This window comes from Clinocottus analis, unplaced genomic scaffold (genome assembly GCF_023055335.1).
Source record: "Clinocottus analis isolate CAN_PGR_092001 unplaced genomic scaffold, fCliAna1.0.p SCAF_29, whole genome shotgun sequence".
In the NCBI taxonomy this organism is placed as follows: Eukaryota; Metazoa; Chordata; class Actinopteri; order Perciformes; family Cottidae; genus Clinocottus; species Clinocottus analis.
In genome coordinates this window covers 2,695,001-2,707,808 of record NW_027176031.1, presented here as the reverse complement: position 1 = coordinate 2,707,808, position 12,808 = coordinate 2,695,001, and the positions used below count along the sequence as shown (strand labels likewise).

Below are 12,808 nucleotides of genomic sequence, written 5' to 3'. Positions count from 1 at the left end.
GCACTGTATTAAATCTATTGCATCACTCAATCTTCATGAATCTCATGAATGAAGTTCAATGCAACCTAATATGCAACAACGAATTTGATTCATAATTGATTACTTTTTCATCTGATGCAAGAAATCTGCTTTTTGTTGGATGCTGTCTTTAATAGCCAGAGGGGGCAAATGGCATGGAAATGCTGCAATTGTTTATTCTGTTGCTGAGAGTATGAATATTTTAGCTCTGATATAGTGAATCATCAAGGAGCTCAGAGAGAAAACTCCTCTCGTCTCTCACCACATCACCCTTTAAAGAGCACCACATGTGGTTTTACTTCTCTGGAGATTTCCCCCTTGGCAAAAGCATGTCACGCTTACTTTTTCTTTGCTAGATTTGTGGTCAATGGAAAACAATGGCTAATAATCCGAGAGTCAGGTATTGATGATTTAAACACAAATGTCAACTTCTACAGTTTGTCTCAATTCAATGAACCTTTTTACTGGCATGAAAACGGGTCAGGGGTGAAAAAGGTGAGAAGGATATAGGGGTGGGGGCGCAAAACATTTAACAACAAACATTTGATGCTTAAAAACAGAGCACAATAAGCAAAAAATAAAAGAATGAAAATAAGGATAAGTAAAATGCACGGGATGCATGAACGTGTGAAAGTGACACATGTAAAAGAGCTTTACAATTCTAGATGGAAACACAACTCTGCTGCTCAGAAGACGCTCCAGCTGACTCCTGCTGAGCCGAAAGTACAACTGAAAGCTCTCGTCATCCAGACACAACTCGCGGATGGGTATTCACCGTACTCTCTTAAAAAAAAAAAACGCCCGGCGAGTTTTTGGGAAAAACGCCAGGTGCGTTTTTGTCAAGGAGTTTTTTAAGCATCTGCGCTTTAAAAAGTCTCGTCCTGTGTGATCAGCCCCTCAGTCCCCTCACCTCAAAATCTACCTCCTCATTAAGGGAAGTGTTAGCTAATAACTCTCCACCAGAGCATTAGCTTGCTGGCTAACGCCGCGTTCTCTCCTGCTGTGTTCAATGACTCAGTTTATCAAGCTGTAGCTAACGTTAGCTAAGTCAACAGAGTTCCTGGGTAACTTAACTTAGATATACCATAAAATATTATATTACCACGCACTCGCGCTCCCTTCTGGCATGCGCATCTGTTCGCAGTTCACTGAATATAAATACGCCCCCCCCCCCCCCATACTCGACTCATCGAATCTACACAATTCACGTAGGTCACCTATTTTGGTTTCAAAACGGCGAGTTTCGCCGAAAGATGAGGGACTTCCATGCCTGTTTTTAGACTCAAGCACAAAACATTCTGTTTGCTCTCAATATCTTTTTCTTTTTATTGAGATTGTGGTTTCCTCTGTGTGTATAGTCCTCTCAGCAATTAGACCTCATGGTTATTTTTAAACACCCTCTGTGTCAGGAGATCAACACATCCTCATATCTTAATGGTAACGGATTAAAATATGTGGTTAGATTTGTGACATATCTGCACTATGAAAGTTTAAGCAACAAAACTACAGTTAGATTTAGTAAAAGATCATGTTTAGTGAAGTTACAATAACGTAAACCTGACTTTTGGTTTCACAAGTTGACTCTTTATACTTTGTCACCTGACTTCCTATTTTGCCCCTGTCATCATTGCAATCAAAACTATCGGTTGAACAAAAAATGTAAAGATGAGTCACCATAAATATTTGTGCAAAAGACATATGGGTTAGTTTTTGTCGGGAAGATGGTCTTGTGTAGCTGCAGGAAAGATTTTTAATGGATTGTATAAATAAGATCTTTTATTTTGAAAAATGTCCGGATACATCTGTGATGTCTGTGCGTTTGAGCCTCTTGACACATTGCACAGAGATTACAGGATACGTTACGCCAAAAACAAGACGACGACGAGAAATACGCGCCGCCGAACAGCTGTGTGCCAGGAGGGTGTGACTTAAGACCGACATGAATGACAGTCACGTTCAATGTGTGAGACTTGAGAGCCGTGATACCTCCGTCTCTCTGCTCCTCTCTACCAGCGGTCCTCCAGTCGCGCGACTGTGTCTGTTTGGGGTAAATAGGATGTCTATGCAGCAAATAGGTTTACAGATGCGCTCCTTAGCGCCATCTGTCGTCGGAAAGTTTAAAAAGGAAGCAACGCGCCTCAGACTGTGTGGCGTGTGAGCGTGTGAAAACATGAAAATGCACATGGCGAAACCGTGAGAGTTGGTAGGTCTGCAACTGTGGGCAAAAAAACAACAACCCAGCTCCCGGTTTCATAGGTTACATACAAGATGTTTGTAAAGAATATATGTGAATTATTTGCGGGTGAGAGGGAAGCCTGGGTAGGTCTGCTGGGTGTGCTGCCACCGCGACCCGACCCCGGATAAGCGGCGGAAAATGTATGGATGGATGGATATGTGAATTATAGTGCACTGCTATTCACAGCTCTAATAATGAACAGTGTATGAAAACAGTCTGTTATGTATATAATCAAACACAAGGACCACATTCAGGCCAAGATGTCTCATGAATCACACAGTGTGATGCCTGAGCGACAATGAATGTCACATTGGATGACTCGGGAATTGTCCCACCTCCTCTGGTTTGGTTTCTTTCCTCACACAGACGCGCGCGCGCACACGCACACACACACACACACACACACACACACACACACACACACAGGGAAGCCGAAAACATAGAACCTCATAGAACGGGGTGTTCCTCTTATAGTTTCACCTCTCGAGGACACATACATGGTGAAGCTTAGGAAATGAGTTCTGTGCTTTAATATATGACATACAGCAGTCGACAGGCCTCCCTGATCGCCTGATAAAACTGATGGATACTAATGTGTCACCACATGAAAATGTGTCAAGAAACATACGAAAAAGGGTAACACCAAGGTAGAACATAAAGGTGAGTGTATTTCTTCTTTTTTTCACTTCATGGAAAGAATAGAAAGATACATTCAATGTTACTGTCTTTCTTCTACCTCCCTGCCCCCTCCTGTTCTTCCTCACCCGCCATTTAAAAGCAGTCATCTAAGGGGAAAATACTTTTCCTATTTCTGCCTCCGAAGACACATTGGGGGCTTGGGCGAGAGTGCATTGTTCAGTGGAGCAAAGCATTTCCTGCTTCAAATGAAGACCAAAATCCATCCTCCAGGCTGAATTATTAACAACACACATCCCTAAGAATCCAGGGTCCACAAGAGAGGGGCGATAGAGAGGAAACGGGAGTGGAGTGGGGAGAGGAAATGGAGGTTAAAGGAGAAAGAGTGCTGAGCCAGTGGGAGGTTTGTTGGTTCAATTTCCGGCCCTTTTTTAGCTGTAGAGGAGCAGCTATGGCCCACACTTATTAAAACGCCTAACTAGGAAACTGCAATACCAAAAATGTCCCCTTATCTAAATGACACAATTTATGGTTTTTCATTGTCCTGTAAAATAACCCAAATGACCATTATAAGAATTACTTTTCAAATACATTATTCCACCTGACTTTGTGGCAGCCCCATCACTCTGACATCTCCCCATAAATAATGCATGGAGTGTGTGTATTTCAGGCTTGTGTGTGTGTCATGAAAAAAGAACAACGGAGTGAAGAAAATGAATTTCCTCAATAGGGATTTCTTCTTCTCCTTCTTCAGCTCCCTCATTCCTACAAATGATATACACAAGCAGTGTCCATACTCATACACATTACCATTTGCTAACAATCCTTTAGTGCGTCATAATCTCTGAATGCAAAAGTATTGTATGAGTCAGGAGTAATGATGAATAATGATGATGAGTAAATCTCAGTGCAGTACTCAATATTGAGTAAATCATAATAGATGAAGTGAAGGAGCCAACGGGCCTTGGTCAAGTTTAAAAAAGAAACTGTACCCTCAACTTTCCATGCATGTTGTCTTTTCAATAGACACTCTTTAACTTAAAAAATGCCCTCATCTTGTTTGTATATTTAAAAAGATGAAAGTGGTAAAATTACAAGACTTTTAAAAAAAATCTTCTCTGAAATAAAAGTGATACATTTACAAAGAAATTTTTTTAAAAAGTATGTTGATTTCTTCAATTTAAGGTATTGCCTATTCAAAGTTGATAATAGTGTGTTCTAGGCTAAAGCCTTTTCCTTATTGCTAAATATGTTTAGGTCCCTGTCAATTTATTAATCCCTACAGGCTACTTACTTCCTGCAGTAATTCTTCACACATATTATACTAGTATTATAAAGGGCTTAACATGATAAACTAATTAAACATAGTGCTCTGGAAAAAGCTGTTTTGAGTCTAATTTGGAGTTTAATCCATTATGTGTTATTTGCACCTAAGTCATCTCTGTCTGCCGTAATGTGTTACAGTGGGTCAGTAATTTAAGTCTAATTTGTAATTATGGTGGCTCTTCTAAGACCCATTGTTCTATGTAATATGTGGAGCCTCACATTGGTCCTATAGACTTGACCTCACATCTCAGCTGAGCTGCTCAGTGAAATTTGCATAATACAATATATGTGGTTAGCCAATCAGGATAAGCGGATTCTTCTCTCTGAGGGCCGGCCATATGAAAAAGGGCTCCTTTGACCTTATGCGGATTGACCAGAGGTGAATCTCATGTCCTTCTCTCCGTTCCTCTTTCTGAATTAGTGATCTTTTTCTTGTTTTTTTATCAGTCACCCTGATGGGACCCTCATTTCAGTCAACCAACTAGCAGAAACAGATTGTTATATGAATGCAGTACAGAGTTGGTATTTGGCATCAGGAGTGATAAGAACATCTTTCCTCGGTAAACAGACTGCGGTGGATGCTGAGTGGGTGTTAGTTTAAATGTTACACAGGCAGCCTATTATTCAGGTGAGCGGTGCGGCAGCAGGCTTGGCAGTGTGGAGGTGAGGAGGTGAGCAGAGACCAGGCGGCTCAACTCCAATGAGGTAACACGAGTATGACTTGAGAATGACCGCCTGCACTTCAGTACAAGCTTTGTTTTACTAGTTTTCTATGGATGCGTTTGCAATGTTTGATAAAATCTACTTGTTCTTCCTGCCGAGGTAAAATACAATTTTTCTATATTTCTTTGTACAAAATCTTTGAAATTAATGTCATGCTCATGAGGCTGCAGCACATATATCCTCCATGAGCCCACTTCAAGAAGAGAGACACTAGCTTGTGGCTCCCTATGATGTCATTGTCGACCTTTGTATGATGCCACGAAATAGCAGCTACATAGACCCTGAAGGTAGAGGGAGGGAGACCGCCCCCTCTCAAGGAGGGACTGCAGAAATTGAAGTATGGTCGACACGGGGCACTGTACTGGTTCCTTGTTGTGAACCCCACACCAGTCGGAAAACAGCCTCCATCTACACTCGTATTGTAGACGAGTAGATGGTGCCTTGGCATTGAGGATCGTCCTCCCAACTGGTTCTGTTCAGCCGATCAGCAGCTGGTCGGGCCCTGCAATGGCCGTGCCCATAGTTGAAGGCGGCTGGGGTTGGGATGCCAGATGCGACCCCCGAGCTGCGATAGGAGATCCCTTCTGTCGGGGAGGCGCCATGGCGTCCCGCAGCAAAGTCTGTGTAGCAGAGGAAATCAAGTCCTGCCGGGCCAAAAGGGAGCTACCAGCACCAGCTTGTGGCCCTGCTGAAGAACCCTGAGGAGCGTTGGCCATATCAGGGGAAATGGAAAGCATAAAGGAGGCCCTCTGGCCACGTGTGAGCCAGGGTATCCTGATCTAGGGGACTGGTCTTCTACATCAAGGAGAACCAGTGGGGGCAGTGGGTCAATATTTCTGAGGCAAAGATATCTACCTCTGCTCTGCCGAAGAGCCCCCAGATGCTGTGCACAACCTCTGAATGAAGTCGCCACTCGCCCGGTGGGGGTTTGTGACGAGAGAGGAAATCTGCAACCAGATTCCGTTCTCCTGGTAAATACATTGCCCGGAGGCTGATCAGGCGAGGGGCTGCCCAAGTCAGGAGGACGCGGGAGACCCGTAGCAGTCTTGCAGACCTGGTGCCTCCCTGATGGTTTATGTGGAAAACGGTCTAGGTGTTGTCCGACTGAACAAGCACATGTCTTCCTCTCAGGTGTGGCAGGAAATGTCTGAGCGCTAGGTGCATGCGATCTCGAGCGGACCACTGCCCCTGAGCAGTCCTGTTCTGCCACACTGCACCCCATCCTGAGGTGTCTGTCGTGACGACCTCCTGTCGGGAAGGGACCACGCCCATGGAGACGCCCCCTGACAGGTATGCTCTCTCCCTCCATGGGGATAGAGCAAGGAGGCACTGCTGTGACACCCCTAGTGTTCTGTTCATGTGTTGTCTGGTGTCTAAGTGAAAACTGTTCAGCCACATCTGCAAGGGCCGCAGCGACAGAAGGCCCAATGGAATGACAGCTGAGGCTGCTGTCAATTTTCCCAATAGGCAAAGAAAAAGAATGTAGGGCAACCGCCTGTCCCCTCGGAAGCGAGGAAGGTTGCGGAGGATGTCGACCACTCGCTGGGGCGATGGACAGGCTCTCATAGTGGCCACGTCTAGACCTAGACCGATGAAGGTTATGCTCTAAGAAGGGCTCAAAGAGCTTTTCTCCATGTTTACCCTGAGGCCCCACAGGGCCACATGAGAGAGAAGGCGCGCTGTGTCCTGTGCAGCCTGAACCTTGGATGACGCACAAATCAGCCAATCGTCCAGATAGGGCAGTATCTTCATGCCCTGCAATTGCAGGGGGAGAAGAGCAGTGGTGACACACCCCATGAACACTCGTGGGGATAGGGAGAGTCCGAAAGAAAGAACCCTGATCTGAAAATGACGGCCTTGGAAGGCAAAACAAAGGAACCACCTCGATAGCACCCTTGGTCAGAAGCACGGCTAACTCCTGGCTCAGGGCTATGGATTTTGCCGGGTCGGTGATGGTGGTCACTTTGACCTGGCTGAAGGTTGGGGGCCGGCGTCGGAATTGAAGCTTGTACCCCTGGGTTAGGGTGGAAACCACCCAGGGGTCTAGAGCGTGAGCTGCCCAGTAACTGACGTGCTGCTGGAAGAAATAACCGACGGCCGACCAGGGGACCTCAGTCACTATCTCCCCCGCCCCTGGAGGCTCTGGGGGGCGGGGGGGGGCTGTTACTTCCCCTATTCGGCGCTCGCTGGGGGGCACATTGTTAGGGTCGTGTTGGACGAGGACTGGCCTACCAGTGGGGTGCTGAGGCCGCTGGCGGCTGCTAGGGTAAACGGGGCTGCCGATCGCCCCCGGGGGGCCGACATGGGCCCCCGGGGTCTGCGGGGTGCAGGAGTGTCCCTGCAAAGGCCAGAAAACTGCTGCCTGGTCTGAACAGCCTGCACAGTTTAATGCAGCGCCTGCAGAGCGGCTGAGCCGAAAAGCTCTCCGGGTTTGACCGGGACGGCGCGGAGAGTCCGCCTGCATGCCTCTGACAGGGGTGACTGCACCAGCTAAACCTGGCAGTGGGTCTGAACTAGGGTTGACATCATGCGCCTGAGTTCCCTCGACATGAGTGCAAAAGCCTGCAGTGAAGCATCACTAAGACTGCATAAGATGTGAGAGGGAATTGCCAATAAGGTCCACGCATGCTCCAGTGTTGTAAGCCTGGGAAAGCAGGTCGTCAGTGAGCCGACATTAGACTTGTGGGCATCTGGCGTCCGGCCTCAGGGTCTCCTCCGGGGAGACTATGAGAGACGCAATAGTGGGCTCAACAGGGGGCATGCGCTCAAGGCCACACCCTGCCGCCTCCTACATGGACGCCAAGATTTGGCTGTCTGGCGAAAGCCGGGACTGTGCCTTAGGGTCCCTTCAACAAGTGTGTAGCTCCCTCAGATATTCCTCGGAGGGAGGAACAGAAAAGGTGGCAGGGGCGGGAACGCGCCTGAAGAACGCACTAGTAGGTGTGGGTTCTGGCTGCAGGCGTGCCAGAGCCATGCGCATGACCGACCCCATGGAGTCGTCAACTGGCCCCTCTGAATGGGTCTGTGCTGAGGAATGGGAACCGGGCCTGGAAGAATGGGAAGGCCGTCCGCCACTATACTCTGTGAAGAAATTGGCGGACGCATCCACTGAGACACTGTCCTCCTCTGGGACCGGCTCAGCCGGGGCTGGAGCCGCTGCCTCAGTGCCCCCTGTGCCAGGATGATGGGTCAGGAGAAGAGACTTCACCGCTCTTTTCGCTAGTACTAGTCTAGTAGCTACCAGAGTCTAGCATGGTCTCAACAGCGGACCTCTAACAGCCATACTACCTGCCGACGCCTGATGTACACGCCTCTAGGCTTGAGCGGGATGTCCTCCCTGAAGGCCGGCCACGACGGTGTCGCGAGCTAGCCACGCAGCTAGCGGTGCGTGCTCCTGTTAGCACTCCGCCCAATTAGCAGAACGCTCCTTAGAGTGATCCGGCAATCGTGTAAACCGCTGCTGTAATCAAACAATGTTAGTCGATTTCACCCGATGATTCACCGGAGTTGTTGAAGCGACAATAATGTGTTCGCTGTCCGACTCGATCCGGACAGCGGATCGAGCCGTGGTCACAAAGCTACAGCGACGAGCTCTTTCACACAAATTTAGCTTTAGCTAGTGCTTAACGTAGTAATAGTTAGCTTGCTTAGTGAGAAGATGAATAAGGACTGATCTCAGGATGACACCGGAAGTTATACCCGGCTTGAGGTCATCCGAGGTCACGCGTGACTGTTGTTCTGAATACTCGACCTGCGCATGCGCAAGATGGAACGTATCCAGTGTGAAACACTGCCTCTGGTGGTCAGTAAGGATGAAATAGAATCACAGTGCAACAAATCTCAACAATAAAGAATTTATAAAAAATAAAGAAATACAAATCAGAAAACTTTGTCATGTGGATTTGTCAGAACTTGTTCTCTACACTCACAGACGCACACACTCCCACACATGCACAGACACGCACACACTAACAGACATGCAAACTCACACACATGCAGACACACACTCACAGACATGCACACTCACACACATGCAGACACACACACACACTCACAGACATGTACACTTACACGCATGCAGACATACACACTCACAGACATGTACAATCACACACATGCAGACACACACACTCACAGACATGCACACTCACAGACACACACACACACAAACTCACAGACGTACACACTCAGAGCTCAGAGAACAAGAGATGATATTCCAGAAGTAACCACTCGATGTATCAACGGATAACTTACGGACTGCACTTTACCTAAACAAAGGTTATTAATTAGATATTCAACTACAATTCCCAGCTACACTTCCTCTGCATGAAGCCACATTATATTGGTCTGCTCTGACCAACTGGTCTGGCTCCGGAACCCACCATCACCCTCAATGACAAGCCGCGATCCAAATCGAGGAACGTTTTAAACATCTCCAATGTATTTAATGAAAAGATGGTGAAGTTTGAACCTGAGATAGTATGGAGACAGTTATGTTGCCTGCTGGGTGTGTGATTGTGTGTGTAGGGGTGTTGAAGGTGCATAACAAAACAATAAGATAACTAACACAACCTAAACTAACTCAGCGGCCCAGGTGCATAATAGTCACATGGGAATAAAAAACAATGGCCGCGTTTCCCAGATTTGTTAAGACGCTCTTAAGCGCTAAGAGCGTCTTAGGAGGGCTCTTAAGAACGCTGTGAAAGAACAACGTGTTTTCCAAAGTCGTTATTAGCTTAAGACGCTCTTTTACTAAGAAGGAAACGTAAGATCAGTCTGACCCACTCTTACCAGCCTTCTTAGTGACCAAACGCTCACTGCAGCCGCGTCAGGGTAAGTTATATCTGACATTCAAAGGAATACTAAAACCATGCGTAATGATGAATGTGCGCCCACAGCTGCAGAACACTGACGCAAGAAAAACATCCATCCATCCATTATCTTAACCGCTTATCCTCATTAGGTCGCTGGAGCCAATCCCAGCTGTCAAGGGGCGAAGGCAGGTACACCCTGGACAAGTCGCCAGTCCATCACAGGGCAGACATATATAGACAGACAACCATTTACATTCACGGGCAATTTAGAGTCCAATTAACCTATGCAGCATGTCTTTGGACTATGGGAGGAAGCCGGAGAACCTGGAGAGAACCCACGCTGCCACGGGGAGAACATGCAAACGCCACACGGAAGGACCTGCCAGACCAGTATCTGAACCCCGCCCCGCCCGGGATCCGAACCACAGACCCTCTTGCTGTGAGGCGTCAGTGCCACTACACTACCGTGCAGCCCGCAAGAAAAACAATAGCATAAAAAGAAATATAACGATATCAAAATAAAGAATTGCCCATGTGTTCCTGTAGCTAGATAAATAAAATTAATCATCATTACTATCACTCATTACGTTTTCACAAACATTTGACATCTGCCTATGACGTCTGATGTAAACGTTAGCTATAAAAACATCAACAACCCTGTGGTATTTCACAGATATCAGAGAAACTGTCAGGTGTAATTGAACTTGGCTGAAACCTCATCAAGGGAGGCGAGTCTAAATGCTAATCTCTATAAATGCGTTGCTGAAGTCCACGCGTTTGAGACACCGCGGCTGCAATACAGCATAATCTCGCTGCTAACCAACAACATCGGCGTGCGCCAAACCAGATAGTTTACATAAATGCATATGTGCGTCAGCACTTCTCCCCACTTAATGTGCTGTCGGACCGACTGTCCAGTCCAAGTACCGGCTTCCCCGTGTGGAGATCCAACGCCTTGTCACGCTGGTGTCACCACACATCCAGAGGCCAACCCGCTGCAATTGTGCCCTTCTACAATGAGTAGTAACTCCAATAGTCGATATAGACTGTCCTGGTTCTCAATGAAGCTCCGACATGAGATCAATAAAGTCAAAGGACCTATCTTGCCCAAATGCAACCCTCTTTCTCATGCCCTCATGCTCTGTTTGATTGGCTGTAAACAAAAGGCACTCCCGCACATAAACACACATCCACTTAAGTGATTTCATCTGTAAAGTTTTGCAATATCTCTTCGCTCCGTAAGCAGCCTACCTATCCTGCGTTGTTTGAAAAAAAACCCTCCACAACAGGAGTGGCACTAAAGAACACTTAAGGTGGCCACTTTTCCAGACAGCACAGTGGGGAGATAACAAAGGATGCTGCAAGAGTCAATAAAAAGGCTAGCAACAGCTACACCATCTCGCTGAGAGAGCTAAACCATTACATGAGAGAGCTAAACATACATATATTAGGGCTGACAAAGATGAAAAAAAGTAACTGATTAATCACATGATTTTTCCGCGATTAATTGCATTATGTGCCAAATGAATTTATGAATGAAAAACAAATGTATTGCACGCTTTTATTTTAAAGTAATGATACAACACTCTGTGAGCAGCAGCAAGCTAACAACAGTATATGAATCTGTTTTCTTTTTTAGGAACAGGTACCAGAATAAACATTTGTATTTTATCAGGGAACAACATAAACAGTGTGTTCAGTAGTAAGGGACCCTGTTCGGGACAAGCCGCTCCTTCTTTTGTCTATGTTCGGTTTGTTGCTTACCTTAAAGATGTATGTTAAAGACCAGCAATTGATAAATTTTATACAAAAGCAATAATCGCTTTTTATGTTTTCTAGTACAGTTTCAGTGGGGAGCTTCCTGGAGGTGGTGGGGGACGGCACCGGCCTCAGCAAGGCATCGGTTTCAAGGGGTGTGTCAGCCGTGACACCGATCCTCCTGCGCCATGCCCGGACAAACATCAGAATGCCCACCACACGGGACGAGATCCGCCAGGTCCACCGTGGATTTCATGCCATCTCTGGGATCCCCCGGGTGATTGGTGTCGTGGATGGCACACACACACACACACACACACACACATACACACACACACACACACACACACATGCACGCCTAGCGTAATTGCACCTGTGTTTGGGTACCACAGCGTGTTGTGTGTGATTTATGCACTGACAAAGTGGTGGGTGATCGATTTGCCTGGCATCGATTGATTTAGATTCAGCAACACGGCGGTGGACAGCTCCCACTAAGACCGTCTTAGGAAACTTCTTTGACGGGATCTTAAGAGGGCAATTAAGAACGCGTCTGGGAAACACTCCTATCTTAGCGCTCCTTCTTACCCGAACCTTCTTTCGAGCCTTCTTAAGTCCTTAATAACGATTGAATCTGGGAAACGCGGCCATTATCCTAATATACATGGCAGTGAATACATCAAATCATTCACCGAAAGCATGTCATATCTGATACAATAGGTGGCGCTGTTTTCATTACAACTAGTGTCGATACAGCCATTTCCGCTTGACCTCTTCATCACTACCAACAACATCAACATTTCGAGAAAGACGGCGAACATTATCATGATGTTAATAAGAGTACAGGGAATGCAAATGGCGCTCTTGCCTGATTTGATAATAGAGAGAAGACGCCGTCGCCGAAGATAATTAAAGAATCAAATTCTGACCACCAATATGTTGTTGCACTTTGCCATTGTACCTCAAAGGTCTTGACGAACAGTCTGGATGAAGAGCAGAAACAAAGTCTTCTGGGAGAGAGATGTTTTGACCTTATTTGATGACGAGGACTGGAAAACAAACTTTCACATGGCTCAAAGATCTTTCCACAAGTTGAGTGGGATTATGCAAGGAGTCATGAAGCCCGCGGAGGTGACTGTTGGTGCACTATTATCGATCGAAATGAGGGTCGCCATTGTTCTCTGCAAGCTAGCCAATTGTGGCAATTACAGAGTTGTTGCCAACCAGTTCGGTGTCCACAAATCTGCGGTGAAGAAGATGGTGTACCAGTTCTGTAATGGAATGGTTACGTCGGCCTTGG

At 46.6% G+C, this 12,808-nt stretch overlaps 1 pseudogene; it reads right to left on the bottom strand.

Moving 5' to 3' along the window:
• Positions 1 to 5,423: 5,423 nt before the first annotated feature.
• LOC137795609 (uncharacterized) lies at positions 5,424 to 7,403 on the bottom strand (annotated as a pseudogene).
• Positions 7,404 to 12,808: the final 5,405 nt, after the last annotated feature.